We start from the raw sequence: 22,259 nt of genomic DNA on the forward strand, positions 1-22,259 counted from the left end.
TGACTCCCGTAAAATGCAGTCTGCTAATCCAAACTGCCCTTACACACCAAGTACAAAGCGTTGAGGATATTGCCCCTATAAAAATGGCATCTTTAGTGTCCTAATCACTGCCTCCATTCTGCCAAAACTGAAGTCTAACCAAATAGAGAACTTGGTGTATATCAGGGGGGAAGCAAGAGGCTCACTGCTAATAGGGGTGCTCTGTGCATATCAGGGGGGGCAAGAGGCTCACTGCTAATAGGGGTGCTCTGCGCATATCAGGGGGGGCAAGAGGCTCAGTGCTAATAAGGGTGCTCTGCGCATATCAGGGGGGGGCAAGAGGCTCAGTGCTAATAAGGGTGCTCAGTGCATATCAGGGGGGGCAAGAGGCTCACTGCTAATAAGGGTGCTCAGTGCATATCAGGGGGGGCAAGAGGCTCACTGCTAATAAGGGTGCTCTGCGCATATCAGGGGGGGCAAGAGGCTCAGTGCTAATAAGGGTGCTCTGCGCATATCAGGGGGGGCAAGAGGCTCACTGCTAATAGGGGTGCTCTGCGCATATCAGGGGGGGCAAGAGGCTCAGTGCTAATAAGGGTGCTCTGCGCATATCAGGGGGGGCAAGAGGCTCACTGCTAATAGGGGTGCTCAGTGCATATCAGGGGGGGCAAGAGGCTCAGTGCTAATAAGGGTGCTCTGCGCATATCAGGGGGGGCAAGAGGCTCACTGCTAATAGGGGTGCTCTGTGCATATCCGGGGGGCAAGAGGCTCAGTGCTAATAGGGGAGCTCTGCGCATATCAGGGGGGCAAGAGGCTCAGTGCTAATAAGGGTGCTCTGCGCATATCAGGGGGGGCAAGAGGCTCACTGCTAATAGGGGTGCTCTGCGCATATCGGGGGGGGCAAGAGGCTCAGTGCTAATAAGGGTGCTCTGTGCATATCAGGGGGGGGCAAGAGGCTCAGTGCTAAGAGGGGTACTCTGCGCATATCAGGGGGGGGCAAGAGGCTCACTGCTAATAAGGGTGCTCAGTGCATATCAGGGGGGGCAGGAGGCTCAGTGCTAATAGGGGTGCTCTGTGAACCCCGGATGTGAACAAGAGGCTCAGTGCGCCATTTTATCCACTGGTTTATCATGTCCCCACCTCCCTCACTGGTGATTGACACCTCTGGCTTGCCTAGAGTACTTTTTGCAGATAGGAGGTCAGGCAAATCAGAGCTGTCAATCACCAGAGACAAGATAAGCCAGTGGGCAGAACAGTGCATTTAGCCTTTTGGTCACACCCAGGGCGTACCGAGCAGACATTATCATATTTGAGAATGGAAGCAGGGATTAAATTACTAAAAGGTGCTCTATGTTATTTATATTTTTTTTTATCTCTCTCTATATCTATATATAGTGGTATCCCCTACAAGGCTATGTTCTTCGCTTTTGCTGTCAGTTTACGCTGAGAATTTCATTAAAGCCCCAATCTACACAGGGTATCCTGCACAGTGCGGCCTTTATGTTGGCTGCACCCTAGAACTGGGGCCGTCAGCCCATAAGACAGTAAAGAGGGTCATTATTCCCATCTGCGGCACTTTACAAGGTAACGTCACAAGCAGGGCAGCAGCTGCGGGATTTCCTGCCCGGAGGAGCGCATTTATGGACCTCGTTTACTCTGCGGCACAGACACAACCCTCTGCCCGGGCTCTGCTGCAGCTTCTTATTTTACACTTAGCTGTTCATGTTTAGAGCCAGAGGGAAGAAAAAAAAGTGGAAGTGAATGTTCTAAAGTTCTGGCATCCAGTGCGGGAAATCCCAGGGAAAGCAGCGGCCGCGCTCTGCAGCTCTCAGAGGAGGGGTGCGATTGTTCTACCACACACTGGCCGCTCAGTCACACAATGGGGCCTTGTGGCACAGTAATGTATGCAGCTCACAACATCTACACGTCATGGCTGAGCTGATGTTACAGGACGATTCACTCAAAAAAAGATGCACTCTGTGCCTGTGCGATTGTCAGTCTTTACTGTGGTTCCGTCACTCTGCTCCACTGACATGAATAGCTCCAGGGCTCCTTCACAGGGGTCAAGAGAACTTTGGATTCTGCACTTTCAGACAACACTCATCTGAGAGATATGAAAATGAAATTTACACCCAGCGCATCCACCCCTCATAGGATGCGCAGGTACGCAGAAGCCGGCATGCCCCCCCTCTACGATACAAGACGCAGAAGCCATCGCCCCCCACGCTACAAGACTCAGAAGCCGCCGTCCCTCCCCCCATGCTACAAGACGCAGAAGCCGCCGTCCCTCCCTCCACGCTACAAGACGCAGAAGCCGCCGCCCCTCCCCCCACGCTACAAGACGCAGAAGCCACCGCCCCCCACGCTACAAGACTCAGAAGCCGCCGTCCCTCCCCCCATGCTACAAGACGCAGAAGCCGCCGTCCCTCCCTCCACGCTACAAGACTCAGAAGCCGCCGTCCCTCCCCCCATTCTACAAGACGCAGAAGCCGCCGTCCCTCCCTCCACGCTACAAGACGCAGAAGCCGCCGCCCCTCCCCCCACGCTACAAGACGCAGAAGCCACCGCCCCCCACGCTACAAGACTCAGAAGCCGCCGTCCCTCCCCCCATGCTACAAGACGCAGAAGCCGCCGTCCCTCCCTCCACGCTACAAGACGCAGAAGCCGCCGTCCCTCCCCCCACGCTACAAGTCGCAGAAGCCAGGCCCCCCCACACGCTACAAGTCGCAGAAGCCAGGCCCCCCCACACGCTACAAGTCGCAGAAGCCAGGCCCCCCCACACGCTACAAGTCGCAGAAGCCAGGCCCCCCCACACGCTACAAGTCGCAGAAGCCAGGCCCCCCTACACGCTACAAGACGCAGAAGCCAGGCCCCCCCACACGCTACAAGACGCAGAAGCCAGGCCCCCCACACGCTACAAGTCGCAGAAGCCAGGCCCCCCTACACGCTACAAGTCGCAGAAGCCAGGCCCCCCCACACGCTACAAGTCGCAGAAGCCAGGCCCCCCCACACGCTACAAGACACAGAAGCCAGGCCCCCCCATACGCTACAAGACGCAGAAGCCGCGCCCCTCCACGCTACAAGACGCAGAAGCCGCGCCCCTCCACGCTACAAGACACAGAAGCCGCGCCCCTCCACGCTACAAGACACAGAAGCCGCGCCCCTCCACGCTACAAGACAGAAGCCGCGCCCCTCCACGCTACAAGACACAGAAGCCGCCGCCGCCCCCCACAACAGCATTCAGAAGATTCCTTCCCCCTGCCCACTACAGGACATAGAAGCCCCCCCCGCCAAGGGATCCTACATTATAGAGGAGTCAAAGATTGACATCAATCAAATGCAGATTCTGATGGCAGCCAACTACCGAGTATGGGCCAGCATGGCAGTCACACTGCAAGAGGAATTTTCAATTCTTGACAAATCAATAGACAATATGGTAGGATCTGGAATGCTAGGAAACTAGGTAAAGGAAGCTCCAGCTCCCATAGTGCTGGCAGAACCGTACTGGATCACAAGCAAGAGGACCGGGAGGGGGGGGGGGGGGGGGTTGCAGGCATGTGCTTTTCTACAAGATTTGTATCAAAAGACCGGTACCTTTCACTGCAGTAATCTGCATAGGAAATGCTGGCAGTGATATTAATTCCCTTCCAGCGCCACTATAGACATCAATGGCTGGTCACGGTAATGCAGAGCCTCCTCCATGGCAAGACGTTCACTATAAACCAGAGAAACGCTACGCTGACCTCCGGGGTTTGTAGTTTTACATACTCGGCTGATATTGGGGGGGGGGGGGGGCCGGTCCTGTGTTCTGCATGCACTAGTCTTTACAAATTTCCCTTTAAGTCCCAGTAGTGCACGATGACTTGCACAGAGGCCGGTCATCCCGGTACAGCAGGGAGTATCCTCTCCAGACATAACATCACTTGGGATGCGGCTGTCCCTGCCCAACCACAGCGGTGTTTTATGGGCTTTCACAGCAGTCTGATATTTCGCAGGCAGCAGAGGAATAAATCCCGAAGCAGGAGATATCATACAGGGGGGCCACCTCTCCCCAGAGGGGTCTCCATTAATATATTTAGGCTCCAATTATGCCTTGATTCAGGTGCCCCAAATTTGAGAAGACCTCACCCATGAAGACCTCACCCATAAAGACCTCACCCATGAAGACCTCACCCATGAAGACCTCACCCATGAAGACCTCACCCATGAAGACCTCACCCATGAAGACCTCACCCATGAAGACCTCACCCATGAAGACCTCACCCATGAAGACCTCACCCATGAAGACCTCACCCATGAAGACCTCACCCATGAAGACCTCACCCATGAAGACCTCACCCATGAAGACCTCACCCATGAAGACCTCACCCATGAAGACCTCACCCATGAAGACCTCACCCATGAAGACCTCACCCAACTTTCTCTAACTCCATTCAGCCAAATCGTGATACCAGAAATGGTAAAATCATTTTTTTATATTTCTCAACATTAGGGGTTGAATATTTTATAAAAAATTAGGAGGAAGTGTGCTCCTGGCCCCATACTGAAAGGTCAGCAGGACGAGGACATCGCCGGCCGCCCCACCCAGGGCATAATAATGGAGTCTCTCAAAAGGGAGTGAAATCTGAGGGGAAGAAACAAACAGCACTTGTCTTCTCAGCAGCAGCGCAGAGCAGCGTGGGTCTAAGGAACGGCGGCGGGCCGGAGGACGACTCCCAGAAATCAGAGGAGGAACCTGCCACCGCCCGAATATACAGAACTGCTCTATACACGCAGCACGGGTCTGATAACCAGCAACCTATGTCCGGAATATCAGGAATAAGGCCACGTGCACACGTTCAGTGTTTGGTGAGTTTTTTACCTCAGTATTTGTAACCCAAAACCAGGAGTGGGTAGAAAATACAGAAGTGGTGCCCGTGTTTCTATTATACTTTTCCTCTGATAGTCCCACTTCTGGTTTTGGCTACAGATACTGAGGTTAAAAAAAAACAAAACACAAAAATAAAAAAAAACTAACCAAACAGTGAACATGTGCACGTAACCTTGTTATATTTCCTCTCAAATCGTTGGCGGTCCCACCAAGGGGACACAATAAATAACCACAAATTGGAGGACACCTTTAAAAGGGAACCTGTCATCAGAAATTTAGCTATAAAGCTAAAAGTTCCCCCCTCTGCAGCTCCTGGGCTGCATTCTAGGAAGCTTCCTATAGTTTTTTTGGCACCTTTTATAACAAAATAAACACTTTGTAAACTGGTACCTTTTCGTATGCAAATTTCTAAAATCGTCCATGGGGGCGGGCTGCCTGGGGTCCGTTGCTGTCCTCCTGCAGATTTACGCCGCCCCCGAACGCTGAATTTCAAAAGCTCAGGATGCCGCCCCTGGGTGCCCGTGGTCCCGCGCATGCGCTTTTCCACTGTAGCGGTGCCGTGCACTGCGTGCACGTGTGACCGCTAGTGACGCTTGGCGCGGGCACGAGGTTATGGGCGGCGCTGTGAGTGTCATCAGTAAGTGCCGCCCATAACCTCGTGACCGCACTTTCCCCTATGACTCCAGCGTTATGCGCAAGCGCTCGCTGGCCTGATGCCCGGACGTCCCCTCCTTCCCATCCAGCTCAGCAGCAGGAAATAAATGGGAAGGAGGGGACGTCCGGGCATCAGGCCAGCGAGCGCTTGCGCATAACGCTGGAGTCATAGGGGAAAGTGCGGTCACGAGGTTATGGGCGGCACTTACTGATGACACTCACAGCGCCGCCCATAACCTCGTGCCCGCGCCAAGCGTCACTAGCGGTCACACGTGCATGCAGTGCACGGCACCGCTACAATGGAACAGCGCATGCGCGGGACCACGGGCACCCAGGGGCGGCATCCTGAGCTTTTGAAATTCAGCGTTCGGGGGCGGCGTAAATCTGCAGGAGGACAGCAACGGACCCCAGGCAGCCCGCCCCCATGGAAGATTTTAGAAATTTGAATACGAAAAGGTACCAGTTTACAAAGTGTTTATTTTGTTATAAAAGGTGCCAAAAAAAAAACTATAGGAAGCTTCCTAGAATGCAGCCCAGGAGCTGCAGAGGGGGGAACTTTTAGCTTTATAGCTAAATTTCTGATGACAGGTTCCCTTTAATTTGTCAGTTTTCCCCACACATCTGACAATACAGCCCTCAGTCAGCCTGTCTCGGGTCACGACACTGCTGCGCCCTCAGTCCGTCTCGGGTCACGACACTGCTGCGCCCTCGGTCTGTCTTAGGCAAAGACATTGCTGCGCTCTCGTTCTTTCTAAGGTCACGATATTGCTATGACCCTATTCTGTCTCTTCTCACTTCTATTAACCGCATAAGGGTCCAGAAATCCTGACCCAGCCCCTGCTGGGAGGACGCCTGCGCTCCAGACTTTGCTGTATTAAGTGAAAGACGCTTCAGGTAAATAACTGCCGGTGGTTTCCTTACTTCACCTCGAAAAACTCAGCAGCAGCACCGGCGTCTAAGGGTTTGTGCACATGGTGTCATTTAAAAAGGCGTGTTTCAAGACCTCCCTGATCGATTAAAAGGTACCCCATAATCCTATTCAGGTGAAGGAGCCTTGGGTACTATATTAGGAACAGCTACTACCACAGAGTATGGAGCCGGGGTCGGTCAGCAAAAAGGGATGTGGCACTTGGTGACCTGCTGGGACCCCTTTAGATCATGAGCCAGACCCTCCATACTTCATAATGGTATCATTCCTAAAAAAACACCTTTATTATTACCTTTATTACAGCCACTTGCTTACATTGTACACAGGAGGGGGGGGGGGGGGTTACTTACCCAACTATGTAATCAGCACAGGATCGCAGGGAACAGAGAAAAAAAAATATTACACCTATGCTGGAAATTACTCATCTTAGTGAGAAAAATCATCAAAGCCGTTTTACGTCCCCTTGTAACACTTGGCTCCAGACCGTCCCGTTATGCCGGCCGTACAGGGAAATCGCCCGTGCAAGAGGCAAAATTGGCAGAAAAACAACATGGCTTTCTAAAAAGATGCAAATTATCAGCTAATTTCGGACAATCATGCAGTCTGAAAGTGAACACAATCATTTTTCAACCCGGCAGATGTCAATTTAAAGTGACAGTCACAGCTTTTTATTCTTTTTTTCTTATTAAACGCTCAAATGGAGCTAAGTAAAAAAGTGAAAATGAAGCAACTGTGCTCCTCAAAAAAATCTCCCACTGCTTTCTGCACACAGCTTTTGTACAAATGAGTCTGTGCACGTACAAAAAAAAAAAAGTCAAAAACATGTAAAAAGTTCCAAAAATGCATGTTAAAAAAGTGTAAAAGGCAACTAAAAAGAGCACCGAAAAAAACAGAACGCCAAAAAAATGCAAACTAAAAAAAAGCGCCAAAAAAATATAAACTATGAACTAAAAAGAAAAAAAAAAAAAAAAAAAAAAAAAGATTGCCGAAAAAGGCAAACTAAAAAAAAAGCGCCGAAAAAGGCAGCTAACAAAAAAACGCAATGCCAAAAAATGGCTATTGAAAAAAGGGGCAAGTAAAAAAAAGCACTGCCAAGAGATTATGAAATGATGCAGAAATTTCTGCACCAAATACTTAACGTGTGCACACATACACTGAGGGTCAAACTCCAAAAAAAAATATAAGTCAGTGTCTTATTTTTGGAAAAACACGGTAGCTAACTACTGTGTTTTTCCAAAAATAAGACCTCCCTCAAAAAATTAGCCCTAGCAGGGTTTTCCAGCATTTTCAGAGCAAAACCGAAAATAAGCCCTGGTCATGGTTCAATAATGAAGTGTCCATGCAGATAAAAAAAGTTAAAGAAACTGCAGGACACTTCATTATAGAAAGTAGACACCCCCCCAAAAGAGAAGAAGGAAGAGAGAAGACCCCACAACCATACTAAACCATATTGACAAGACGCCGAGCATAAGCACCTGCAGTGGATCGCACACCCACACACATACACACACATTTCTAATTGACGGCAGAATCCTGAGACGCAGTGCGGTGGAGCGCGGGGACCTGTGGATGGCATGCTTACAGGACCTGCGATGTGTTCCACCGCGGAGTCCTCCATGCGTTCCACAGCACTGCGTCTCCTCTATCCATACGGCCACAGGCACTCTGTACCGCTGGATGTGGTGCGTGACTAGGGAGTGTGTGTGCGATCTTATGTGTGAGAGCGTGTCGTCCAGAAGCAGGGGAAGACGACATGCAGCTTAGCTGCTGGGAGCGCCCACCGGAAATCACAGGAAGGACCTGGGAGCTACGCAGTTGCCTGGGGTCTGGTAAGTATGAGTCTCCTGGGAAAAGGGGGGGGGTGTTAGATCTGCTTATTTTGAGGGGTAAACCTAACTCCAACCATATTTTTCCAAGAATAAAAGAATAAAGGGCCCGTTACACGCTACGATATATCTAACAATATGTCGTCGGGGTCACGTCGATAGTGACGCACATCCGGCATCGTTTGATATATCGTAGTGTGTGACCGCTACGAGCGACTGTGATCGAGCAAAAATACTCACCTTATCGTTGCTCGTTGACACGTCGCTCATTTCCTAAAAAACGAACGTCCTTCTGCTCGCCTGTTGTTCATTGTTCCCAAGGCAGCACACATCGCTCTGTGTGACACCCTGGGAACGACGAAAACCGCTTACCTGTGGCCGCCGGCAATGCGGAAGGAAGGAGGTGGGTGGGATGTTTACGTCTATTGGGCGGCTGCTGTGTGACGTCGCTGTGATGCTGAACGTCCCTCCCCCTTCAGGAAGTGGATGTTCGCCGCCCACAGCGAGGTTGTATGGAAGGTAAGTGCGTGTGACGGGGGGTTTACAACAACAACAAATTACCCGTAACGCACAAAGGATGGGGACAGGTGCAATCGCACATGCGAACGCACGATAAATCGTAGCGTGTAAAGCCGCCTTAAGACCTACCCTGAACATAAGCCCTAGCGCATTTTTTGAGGCAAAAAAAAGGATAAGACAGTGTCTTATTTTTGGAAAAACACAGTACAATGGCATACCAGTGTGTGGTGGGCTCAAGTCTTTAGACCTAACATTAGATGATGGGTCAAATGCAGAGATCTCCATCGCTTATTTGGGCATGGATCACAGCCCCCCATTCTATAAGTCTGCAGACCCCACCCTTTCTGACCAAGAGAGCCATGTTCAGCTGTGAAGGAGGGTCGCAAGCTACATCCAGCTACCACCCTCTCACAGCAAGGAAACCCAGAGACCCCATTACCAGCACAATGAGAAAGTTTTTTGTTTTTTTTTTTTTAACAGACGTCACATCAAGGCAGTATCCCAAGATCCGGGGGGTTCTACCTTACCACCCCCCCTCCCTTCAGATCTGGTCTCCTATGTGGGGCTCCTCAAAAGTGTCACCATTTAGACACCTGTTCATAGCAGTTTGCTAGACCTGGTGCTTCTGCACAAATCTAGAAGATGGCCGCGAGGGGGACCCCTGCTATGAGTGATTAGGTGACAACTTCTCATCTCTGAGCAGTCATTTTAAAGGGAACCGGTCACCAGATTTTGTCCTTCTAAACTAAAACTAGCACCTTGAGCAGCGCCACGTATGTAAATTGTCCAGCCCGATGGGAGTCCTAATCTGCGCCTCCTGTCCCTCCTTACACTGTCCTCTTGTGCTGGATGACGCCTCGGTGGAGGAACAGATTAGGACGCCCATCGGGCCGGACCAAACAATTTACATACATGGTGGGAGATTTTATAAAGGTATTTGTGAGGTCTATGGAGGGAAGGAGGGGAAGGGGGGGGTCAGGGGTTAACGTGCACCTACACAGAATGCAGCACAGGCGTTGCTTAAAATGTTAGTTTTAGTTTAGAACTCACATCTGGTGATCGGTTCCCAGAAGGCTGTGTGCGCACGTTGCGTTTTTCATGCAGCGTTTAACACTAGAAGTCCCAGAGAGGGGTCATTTAACATTTCTACCATTGAAACCCTACTGAGCTCGAAATTCCTGGGACTTCTAGTGTTAAAACAGCAGTGTAAATGCATGCGTTCTGCTTCCCCAGCAAAGTCTATGAGAAGTCGGCAAATTCCATGCGCACGTTGCTTTTTTCAAAGCAGCGTTTTGGATGCCAAATATATGACAAAATCGACGCGTTTATTAAAGCAGCATGTCCCTTTTGTGCGTTTTGGTTGCATTTTCCACCCATTGAAATCACTGAGGTGTGTCAAAACACAACCAAAATGCACTTGCATTGCATTTTTGTTGCGTTCTGCATGCTTTTTTTGACAAACAGAACGCAGGTCTTTCGGTCTCTCTCTCTGTCCATGCTGTCCATGTTGATCTCTCCCTCTCATACTCATCGATCACCGGCGCTGCACAACTGTCACTCTGCTCCGGCGGCTTCTCCTGCTTTTGAAAACGTCGGCCGCTCGTTATTCTATCTCATATTCCCTGCTTCCCCCACCCACGGGCACCTGTGATTGGTTGCAGTGAGACAGCTGTCACTCAGTGTGGGGGCTCGTCTGAATGCAACCAATCACTGCCGCCGGTGGGCGGGTCTATGTAGTGCAGTAAAATTAAAAAAAAACAAAAAAAAACAAAAACAGCGTGCAGTTCCCCCAATTTTCATACCAGCCAAGGTAAAGCCACACAGCTGAAGGCTAGTATTCTCAGGATGGGGAGCCCCAAAGCCTAAAAATATCAGCCAGCAGCCGCCTGGAATTGCCGCATCCATTAGATGCAAAAGTCCCGGGACTCTACTCGGCTCATCCTGAATTGCCCTGGTTCGGTGGCAATCGAGGTAATAAAAAGTTAATGGCAGCCCATAGCTGCCACTAAGTCCTAGGTTAATGACGGCAGGCGTCTATGAGACACCCTCAATGATTAACCTGTAAGTGAAAGTAAATAAACACATACACCCGAAAAATCCTTTATTTTGAATAAAAGACAAAAAAAAACAAAACAAAAAACACCCTCTTATACCACTTTATTAAAATCCCCAAATACCCCTCCAGGTCCGACAATCCACACGAGGTCCCGCGACGCATCCAGCCCTGCTACATGAAGCTGACAGGAGCGGCCGTATAACACTGCCACTCTGTCAGCTCCACGCAGCAACTGAAGTGAGTAGCGTTGTCAGCGGTGACGTCACTCAGGTTACCCATTGCCACCACTCTCAGGTGGAGGACTCCAGCTGGCCTCGGGTAACCTGAGTGACGGCACCGCTGATCGCGCAGATCACTTGAGTCACTCAGGGGGATTTGCAGTCACAGGTGAGTCCTTCACCTGTGATCGCAAATCAGGCCGCAGCGCGCACACACACACACACACACACACACACACACAGCCGTGCGATGACAATGAAGTCGGGTGAAGTTCATCTGAGTTCATTCTGATTGCGCGTCTCTGTCTCACAGCCAGCCATGCTCTATGGGGATGTAGCAGAGCTGAGTGGGATCGGCACCGCACAAAAATACATCCAAAATAGCGTTTTGGATACTTTTTGAAACGCAAATGTAGTGACAAAACGCTGCTTTTTATTTGTCACGCCAGAATGCAACGTGCGCACATACCCTTAAGTAACGCAGGTATGATTTTATATCCATATACATATATATTTTTATATATATACACAGTGCTCTAAAAATTGCTTGAGAAAACAAGACTTAATAGCTCATGCGGTATGGCAGTGTTTGGGTTCCTCAGAACCTTTAAGAAGATCCTGATTAACCAAAACACTGTCCCACCAAAAAGGTTATAAAAAGTCCCACTTTTCCAACAATTTTTGTGCGTCCTTCCTCCTGTTTCCTAGATATGTAGATTATCTACACCGCTGCAGTTCGTAGTTTGATGGTTCCTTAGGGTGCGGCGCGGCCTCCATTTACCCCACATCTCACTGCTCGATGACTCCTGTACCACTTTGGGTCTCTATAAATCCCCCAGGACTATTACCATTAAATAAAGGTGGGCGGCATGGTGGCTCAGTGGTTAGCACTGCAGTCTTGTGGTGGCTCAGTGGTTAGCACTGCAGTCTTGTGGTGGCTCAGTGGTTAGCACTGCAGTCTTGTGGTGGCTCAGTGGTTAGCACTGCAGTCTTGCAGCGCTGGGGTCCTGGGTTCAATTCCCACCAAGGACACCATCTGCAAGGAGTTTGTATGTTCTCCCCATGTTTGCGTGGGTTTCCTCCGGGTTCTCCGGTTTCCTCCCACACGCCAAAGACATACAGATAAGGAACTCTAGATTGTGAGCCCCAATGGGGACAGTGTTCCCAATGTATATAAAGTGCTGTGGAATTAATAGCGCTATATAAATGAATAAAATTAATAATAATATAATTAATTATTATTATTATATACAGAGTAGAAAAAAAAATACAAAATGGTGAGAATGTGGTTACCTTTTCCACCGAGCTTCTGTACGACCTCTTCAAATGATTTCTTCTCTTAACATGGGTTCCTTAAAACTGAAGAAAAAAAGAAATAATTGTGTTACAAGTTGTATCTGCATGAATGTGACGTATAAAGCATTGTGTGAGGCTGCCCCTTCCACCCTCAGCCATATATCATCCCCTGTAATAGGAGGCATCATGATCCAGAGTCAATGTGCTGGAAAAAATTAAAGGGTTAATGACTAGAGCGACCCTTTATCAGCCCATCCGTGCATCCCGGCAGAGGATACCATCAATGAGTGGATTGTAAGGCAGACAGTGGTCTTACAACGTGGTCCCCCGTACAGTGCGGCCGGACTCATTCACTCCTGCATCCTTCAAAAAAAAGACAGGAGGAGGAGAGCAATGTCCCCCGGCAGAGAGTCAGTAGGTAGCCCCCCTAGTGACAATCAAACGGTCCCAATAGAAAGCGTGTGCGATGGCAGTGACCATACATGGACATGGCGGCTCGTACACGGCCGCGAACATCCTTTTATCAAATGTGAATCCAGGCAGTGTTATCAGGACTGCAGCCGCCCACAGACACCGCATCGCTCATACAGGGGGGCTCATACAGGGGGGCACAGGCCCTGCAGAGGGAAGGAGAGGAGCACGTCTCCTCACTCTGCTCATAGATTACTTGTAAACATTTGTTCTGGGATCGGGAAAACGTCCCCTTTAAATGATCAGTTTTCGTCTTCTATGGCAGATCTTGTTCTACAATCTACATAAGAGACGTTCACCTCTTCTTCAGCACAAACCAACAGGCCATCTATAGGTTCTGGATAATTAATGGTTAAACAGATCTCCCCTCTCCATTACAGTTAAAGGGGTATCCTCATCTCCAAGATCCTATCCCAATATATACAACAACCAAAAAGGAGGCCACAGTACACATGGGTTTACTAAGAGAAAGCCAAATACGCCACCAAAAGATGGAGTAATACCCACACAATGAACAGTAAAAACACAAAAACACATACTTTACAAAAAAAAAAAAACAAAAAAAACACAGTATCTTATTTCATAATTATAACATAAGAGTAATAATAAATTAAATAAAATAATAATAATAATAATAATAATAATATAATAATAATAATAATAATAATAATAATAATAATAATAATAAATTACTCTCCTCCTATACCAGTCTGTTTTGTACTGTTAATGATTGTTGTACATATACCCTCTTTCACTTTTAAAACGCCATGGAATAAATGGCGCTATAATAATAAGAAAAATAATAAAAATATTAGCAAATACCTACAATTACAAATATAGCATAGTTCTAATACAGCCATGTCTCTTACCTCATGTGCAGGGCATTGCAGCTTAAGTATCTATGGTTATTTCCCCACATATAGTGACAGTTAGTTGCTTGTGAATGTAACCATGGATACCTAAGCTGCAATGCCCTGCACATGAGGTAAGAGACATGGCTGTATCAGGAGAACGATACTACATTTCTAATTGCATGTATTCGCTAATATTAGTATACCTATTAATGGGATGGGATCTTTGAGATGGGAATACCCCTTTAAGACCCATTTTGCACATCTGGCACACTCCAGTACAGTGCAATACCATACAATGGCATCGTGGCAAGCTCCAGTCAGATGACAGCATGTGACCGGAGGTGCTGTGATGCCATTGTACTGTATTACACTATACTGGAGTGCACCGGATGCGGTAATCTAGCGAAATGCCGTATGTGTGACACCGGCCTAACTGAGGAGTGTAGGGGCCAATTTGTGATCATTTGGCTAATGCAATAAAAAACAGATCTTTGACCAATTCCTGCAACCAATCACAGTGATTTGCAAAACTACACCTCCTAGCAGCCTGCAATGGAAAACAACAAGGTGGGAGCTGTAGTTGGGAGCAGAAGTTGGGTGACGAGTGAAGAATGATTCCATTAATCAGGGGCAATATTGTCAAAGCATTAAGGCCCTGTGTGCACTACAAAAAGGAATTTTCTTAAGAAAATTCCGGAGGCTCAGTAAGATTTCCGCATCTGCGGGAAAATACCGCACTGAAATCCGCATCCAAATCCGCATGCGCTTTGTTGCAGATTGGGTGCGGAAATGCCGCAACCAGCGTCGGACTGACTACAGGAGGAATCTCCAATAATACCAGGCCTGGCCGCGGTCACCTGCACTGAACTCCAGAGCTCCCACCTGAGCTCCAGAGTGCAGCCTAGACTAAACTGCGAGCGCCGAGTGATTGATTCCCCGGCGACTGCAGTTTAGTTCAGGCCGGGCTGATCTCCGGAGCTCAGGTGACAGCTCCGGAGTGCAGCCCGGCCTCTCTACAGCTGCACCACCTTTTGCTGTGATTACAGCTGCAGTCGCTTGGGCTATGCATCTATCAGTTTTGCACATCGAGAGACTGAAATTCTTGCCCATTCTTCCTTTGCAAACAGCTGGAGCTGAGTGAGGCTGGATGGAGAGAGTTTGTGAACAGCAGTTTTCAGCTCTTTCCACAGATTCTTGATTGGATTCAGGTCTGGAGTTTGACTTGGCCATTCTAACACCTGGATACGTTTATTTGTGAACCATTTCATTGTAGATTTTGCTTTATGTTTTGGATCATTGTCTTCTTGGAAGACAAATCTCCGTCCCAGTCTCAGGTCTTTTGCAGACTCCATCAGGTTTTCTTCAAGAATGGTCCTGTATTTGGCTCCATCCATCTTCCCATCAATTTTAACCATCTTCCCTGTCCCTGCTGAAGAAAAGCAGGCCCAAACCAGGATGCTGCCACCACCATGTTTGACAGTGGGGATGATGTGTTCAGGGTGATGAGCGGTGTTGCTTTTACGCCAAATATATCGTTTGGCATTGTGCCTAAATAGTTTGATTTCTTTTTCATCTGACCAGAGCACCTTCTTCCACATGTTTGGTGTGTCTCCCAGGTGGCTTGTGGCAAACTTTAAACAACACTTTTTATGGATATCTTTGAGAAATGGCTTTCTCCTTGCCACTCTTCCATAAAGGCCAGATTTGTGCAGTGTACGACTGATTGTTGTCCTATGGACAGACTCTCCCACCTCAGCTGTATATCTCTGCAGTTCATCCAGAGGGATCATGGGACTCTTGGCTGCATCTCGGATCAGTCTTCTTGTTTGAGATGAAAGTTTTGAGGGACGGCCGGGTCTTGGTAGATTTGCAGTGGTATGATACTCCTTCCATTTCAATATGATCGCTTGCACAGTGCTCCTTGGGATGTTTAAAGTTGTGGAAATCTTTTTGTAACCAAAGCCAGCTTTAAACTTCTCCACAACAGTATCACGGACCTGCCTGTTGTGTTCCTTGGTCTTCATGATGCTCTCTGTGCTTTAAACAGAACACTGAGGCTATCACAGAGCAGCTGCATTTATACAGAGACTTGATTACACACAGGTGGATTATATTTATCATCATCAGTCATTTAGGACCACATCGGATCATTCAGAGATCCTCAATGAACTTCTGGAGTGGGTTTGCTGCACTGAAAGTAAAGGGGACAAATAATATTGCACGCCCCAATTTTCAGTTATTTATTTTTTATAAAAGTTTAAAATAAGCAAAAAAATTCGTTCCACTTCACAATTGTGTCCCACTTGTTGTAGATTCTTCACCATAAAATTAAAATTTATCTTTATGTTTGAAGCCTGAAATGTGGGAAAAGGTTGAAAAAAAAATCAAAGGGCTGAATACTTTAGCAAGGCACTGAATATGACCACTGCAGACAATCACAGGCCTATCTCTCCTATGACATCAGCATTACTGGTGCAACCTGAGTGTTTAGGTTCCTTTGTCTGTAATGATTACCATAGGCAAGAAAAAAAAAAAAAAAAAGCCTAGATTGAGAGCAATGAACAGATATGAAGAAGCAGAGGTGCAGTGTAAAGCATGGAGAGGGATGAACCTTGGGCTCCGAACTTGCCCATTGGCTAAACATTCGCAAGTAGGTCACAAAGAATATAAGTGAGTGGGGGTCTTCTATAACGTCAGAGTGTAAGCCACAGACCCCACTACAGCTCGGGGGGTTAGCACACCAGCACCCATACCTTCTTCTGGCCAGCGACGTCTCCACATATAAGCGGAGAGGACAGCAGACTCCCAGCGCCATCACCATCTGTGGCTGCAGCGGGGCGCAGGAACTAAATCCCGTGAGGATTTGGCAAAAAAGTATGAAAGGATCCGGCAGCCAAACTCAGGGAAGCGCCAGAAACAAATTTCTAGTTACCAAGGCAACTGGGTTTGTCCAAATTCTAACCTTGATCAAATGTTCTTTTACCCAGCCCAAAGCATTACAAAATCTTTCCCGTAGCCATTTATACCGGGACTGTGCCCTGTGTGCAGAATTATTAAGCAAATTAGTATTTTGCTCACATTTTACTCTTTATACATGTCGTCCTACTCCAAGCTGTATAGGCTGAGAGCCAACTACCAATTAAGTAAATCCGGTGATGTGCATCTCTGTAATGAGGAGGGGTGCAGTGTAATGACCTCAACACCCTATATAAGGGGTGCTTAATTATTAGTTTAACATAAATCCCCTTAAAACTTAACATTTAATATTGATGTTTAAAATATATATATAATATACCACACTATATGATCAAAGTGAAATGGTGCACAGGAGAGAGAGGGAAAAATATCCCTACAATATCCACTCCCTCCTGTACTCTACCTAACCGTGGAGGTTGGCACCCTAAAGATACGTAGTGGCGCCCCCACTCCTCGACGGCTGTCCCTACTGATAACCCTATGAGCCCCTAGCCAAAGGATAATGTGCAGTGCAAGCAATTCATGTGAATCTGGCAGCACGGTTACTGCCACTGGTCTATCATACCACTGTATATGGACATCGGCCTCCTGATGAACCATGAGATGGTGAAACGCGTTGAGGCATAAAAAGCTAAGTCTGGCTGTCCCTGCTACTATCGAGGGTCTCATTTGAGATAGGATTGTGGCCTCTTATCAATTGAGGCTTTTTATGAGCTCCAGTTTTTGCACAAGTCACTTTATATATATGTTGGCACTGCACTTTAATTGCTTGCACTGCACATTATCCTTTGGCTAGGGGCTCATAGGGTTATCAGTAGGGACAGCCGTCGAGGAGTGGGGGCGCCACTACGTATCTTTAGGGTGCCAACCTCCATGGTTAGGTAGAGTACAGGAGGGAGTGGATATTGTAGGGATATTTTTCCCTCTCTCTCCTGTGCACCATTTCACTTTGATCATATAGTGTGGTATATTATATATATATTTTAAACATCAATATTAAATGTTAAGTTTTAAGGGGATTTATGTTAAAGTGTTGAATACCCTATTACTAGTGAAACGTGCTTAATTATTAGGCAACTTCCTTTCCTTTGGCAAAATGGGTCAGAAGAAAGACTTGACGGGCTCTGAAAAGTCCAGAATTGTGAGGTGTCTTGCAGAGGGATGCAGCGGTCTTGAAATTGCCAAGCTTTTGGAGCGTGATCACCGAACAATCAAGCGTTTCATGGCAAATAGCCAACAGGGATTGCAAGAAGCGTGTTGGGCAAAAAAGGCGCAAAACAACTGCCCATGAATTGCGGAAAATCAAGCGTGAAGCTGCCAAGATGCCATTTGCCACCAGTTTGGCCATATTTCAGAGCTGCAACGTTACTGGAGTATCAAAAAGCACAAGGTGTGCCATACTCAGGGACATGGCCACAGTAAGGAAGGCTGAAAAACCACCACCTTTGAACAAGAAACATAAGATAAAATGTCAAGACTGGGCCAAGAAATATCTTAAGACTGATTTTTCAAAGGTTTTATGGAGTGATGAAATGAGAGTGACTGTTGATGGGCCGGATGGATGGGCCAGAGGCTGGATCAGTAAAGGGCAGAGAGCTCCACTCCGACTCAGATGCCAGCAAGGTGGAGGTGGGGACTGGTATGGGCTGGTATCATTAAAGATGCACTTGTGGGACCTTTTCGGGTTGAGGATGGAATGAAGCTCAACTCCCAGACCTACTGCCAGTTTCTGGAAGACAACTTCTTCAAGCAGTGGTACAGGAAGAAGTCGGTATCGTTCAAGAAAAACATGATTTTCATGCAGGACAATGCTCCATCACATGCATCCAACTACTCCACAGCGTGGCTGGCCAGTAAAGGTCTAAAAGATGAAAAAATAATGACATGGCCCCCTTGTTCACCTGATGTGAACCCCATAGAGAACCTGTGGTCCCTCATAAAATGTAAGATCTACAGGGAGGGAAAACAGTACACTTCTGGGAACAGTGTCTGGAGGCTGTGGTGGCTGCTGCACGCAATGTTGAGAATAAGCAGATCAAGCAAATGACAATCTATGGATTGTAGGCTGATGTGTGTCATCAGAAAGTAAGGTGGCTATATTGGTCACTAATGTTTTGGGTTTTGTTTTTGCATGTCAGAAATGTTTATTTCTAAATTTTGTGCAGTTTTATTGGTTTACCTGGTGAAAATAAACAAGTGAGATGGGAGTATATTTGGGTTTTTTTTAGTAAAGTTGCCTAATAATTCTGCACAGTAATAGTTACCTGCACAAACAGATATCCTCCTAAGATAGCCAAATCTAAAAAAAAGACAAATCCAACTTCCAAAAATATTAAGCTTTGATTGATTTGGGTTGATTGAGAACATAGTTGTTGATAAATAAAAAAAAAAAAATCTTCTAAAATACAACTTGCCTAATAATTCTGCACACGGTGTGTATTTCAGGGTTCAGGTGCATTATTTGCCTAACACTTACACAACTACACTGCATCCTGCAGGTGCTGCCCCGATGCCAGTAGGTGCAGCATCAGGACCTGCCATGGGGCTGTGTGCAGATCAGCAATAGAGAGCACACAGGGTGAGATAAACCCTTACTAGAAAGCAGCAGCACAGTCTGTCGGCAGCTCCTCTCGCTATAAAACTTTAATAGGCAGCAGTGACCGGATCAGTAAGTGAGCGGCCAGTCTCTTGTTTCAACCAAGAAGTATTTTTAGATATTTTTCCAGTGAGAGTGATTTCAGGAGGCAAAGGAATGGGGAAAGATATGGCTCATAAGTGGAGAAAGAAGTATATTTCTCTAATAAAGATATATTACAAAGTTTCTTCTATTTTCTTGTATTATTGCTTTAGGAAAAGTTTGTGAACCCTTTAATCATATCTCAAGACCAACTGTGAGGTCCTCCCAATACTGTGCCAGACCCACAGGGAACGCAGATCCGGAATAAACAGCGGTGACGTATTTGTTCCCACATTACATGGCACAGCAGACACCAACACTGACGGCTGGAAATCATCCGGATCTCTGCTATGTCATTATGTCAACCGCTGGCAGAAGACACGGGACCAGCTAGGAAGGAATGACTTCACAGATGCCAGAAATATGGGACACGTGTGACTCACAGACCTGACGCCTCGCTGCTACTGCAAAACACATTGCCGTGATGCTACAGCGCAGATCTATCTTCAGGAGCGTGCTGCTCACCTGCCTCCCGGGGCACAAAGGTTTCCTGAAGACTGACAGCTCGGCTGACCCACTGGTCCAAACTGCACACACACACACCGCCCAGTGCCCCGCACACACACACACCGCCCAGTGCCCCGCACACACACACACCGCCCAGTGCCCCGCCCACACACACACACCGCCCAGTGCCCCGCACACACACACACCGCCCAGTGCCCCGCACACACACACACCGCCCAGTGCCCCGCACACACACACACCGCCCAGTGCCCCGCACACACACACACACCGCCCAGTGCCCCGCACACACACACACACCGCCCAGTGCCCCGCACACACACACACACACCGCCCAGTGCCCCGCACACACACACACACACCGCCCAGTGCCCCGCACACACACACACACACACCGCCCAGTGCCCCGCACACACACACACACACACACACACCGCCCAGTGCCCCGCACACACACACACACACACACCGCCCAGTGCCCCGCACACACACACACACACACCGCCCAGTGCCCCGCACACACACACACACACACACCGCCCAGTGCCCCGCACACACACACACACACACACCGCCCAGTGCCCCGCACACACACACACACACACCGCCCAGTGCCCCGCACACACACACACCGCCCAGTGCCCCGCACACACACACACCGCCCAGTGCCCCGCACACACACACACACACACACCGCCCAGTGCCCCGCACACACACACACCGCCCAGTGCCCCGCACACACACACACCGCCCAGTGCCCCGCACACACTGATACAGCTGAGCAGGGACATCGTACCAAGTACAAGCACTATGCTCATTGCCTAGAAGACCGGCCACCGCTCAGAATGCCAAGGTGGCCAATAGTCCAGACAAGCAGTGTGCAAAAGAACTAAAAATCGTTACAGTCTTTTTACGGACACGTTCCAATTTCCATCATATTGAGGCAACCCCCTTTAAAAGATGCAGGCCTCTGCGCCAATATTTATGCCAACAAACATACTTCCCTACCGTACCCTGTTGCTCCTCACTACCGCTGCCTAAGTCCCCCAGTCATCTTATGTCTTGATCTTCCAGCAGGTGACCAACAACAACCAATGAACAATTGATTGGCTGCAGCGGTCATCCCCTGTCCAAGCTAGAAAAACAAAACAAGCTAGAAAAAACGGCAACAAAACATCCACAGCAGCACAGAGGAAGGTCACTGGTCAGCACTGCTAAGGACTCCATTAACAAACCAAGTTAAAAAAAAATATTGAATATTCCCTTTAATAAAAAAAAAAAAAAAAAGAAAAAAAAAAAAAAGTACTAATTTTGCAAATCCTCCCCCAAATAAAGTTGTTCTCTACCCCGTCCTAAATGAAGCAACGGTGTGCATGCTCAGGTGATACTGCATTCATTGTCTATGGGGCGGCACCAAAAAAAGAGAATTTTGTTTACTTACCGTAAATTCTTTTTCTTATAGTTCCGTATTGGGAGACCCAGACCTTGGGTGTTTAGCTTCTGCCTCCGGAGGACACACAAAGTACTACACTTAAAAGTGTAGCTCCTCCCTCTGAGCTTATACACCCCCTGGTGAGCCAGACCCAGCCAGTTTAGTGCAAAAGCTGAAGGAGAATAGCCACCCACAAGTAGAACAGAGCAAGAGCCGGAACAACCGGAGACTCCGTCCACGACAACAGCCGGTGATAACACGCGGAACAAGAAATTGCCAACAGGCAACAGGGAGAGAGCTGGATCTCCCAATACGGAACTATAAGAAAAAGAATTTACGGTAAGTAAACAAAATTCTCTTTTTCTTTATCGTTCCTTTGGGAGACCCAGACCTTGGGACGTTCCAAAGCAGTCCCTGGGTGGGAAATAAACAGAAAAACTAAGAAGTAGGCAGAACCTAACTTCACAAATGGGCGACAGCCGCCTGAAGGATGCGTCTGCCCAAGCTCGCATCTGCCGAAGCATGAGCATGCACTTGGTAGTGCTTCGAGAAGGTGTGCAGGCTAGCCCAAGTGGCAGCCTGACAGACTTGTTGAGCCGTAGCCTGGTGCCTAAAAGCCCAAGAGGCACCGACAGCTCTGGTCGAGTGTGCCTTGATCCCCGGCGGGGGAGGCACCTGAGTACTCTGGTAGGTGTCCGAAATAGTCGATCTAATCCAACGGGCTAAGGTCGGCTTAGAAGCAGGGAGGCCCTTGCGCCGACCTGTGGTTAGCACAAAAAGAGAGGTGCACCGCCTGAGCACAGCGGTGCGAGACACATAGATCCGGAGAGCACGCACCAGATCTAGAGTATGCAGCGCTTTTTCAAAGCGATGAACAGGGGCCGGACAGAAGGAAGGTAAGGTAATGTCCTGGTTAAGGTGGAAGGGAGAGACCACCTTAGGAAGAAAGTCCGGAGTCGGACGGAGAACCACCTTGTCTTG

General features: G+C 48.2%; 1 protein-coding gene across 2 annotated transcripts in view; it reads right to left on the bottom strand.

Moving 5' to 3' along the window:
- The window catches only part of CYRIA (CYFIP related Rac1 interactor A), a 139,520-nt gene that overhangs the window by 85,398 nt on the left and 31,863 nt on the right, over positions 1 to 22,259 (bottom strand). For both annotated transcript variants that reach the window (XM_075341126.1, XM_075341128.1), the window contains exon 2: positions 12,341 to 12,406. The gene's annotated coding sequence lies outside the window, so the exon portion shown is untranslated. The remainder of the gene's footprint in view (positions 1 to 12,340; positions 12,407 to 22,259) is intronic.

This window comes from Anomaloglossus baeobatrachus, chromosome 3, assembly GCF_048569485.1.
Source record: "Anomaloglossus baeobatrachus isolate aAnoBae1 chromosome 3, aAnoBae1.hap1, whole genome shotgun sequence".
NCBI lineage: Eukaryota > Metazoa > Chordata > Amphibia > Anura > Aromobatidae > Anomaloglossus > Anomaloglossus baeobatrachus.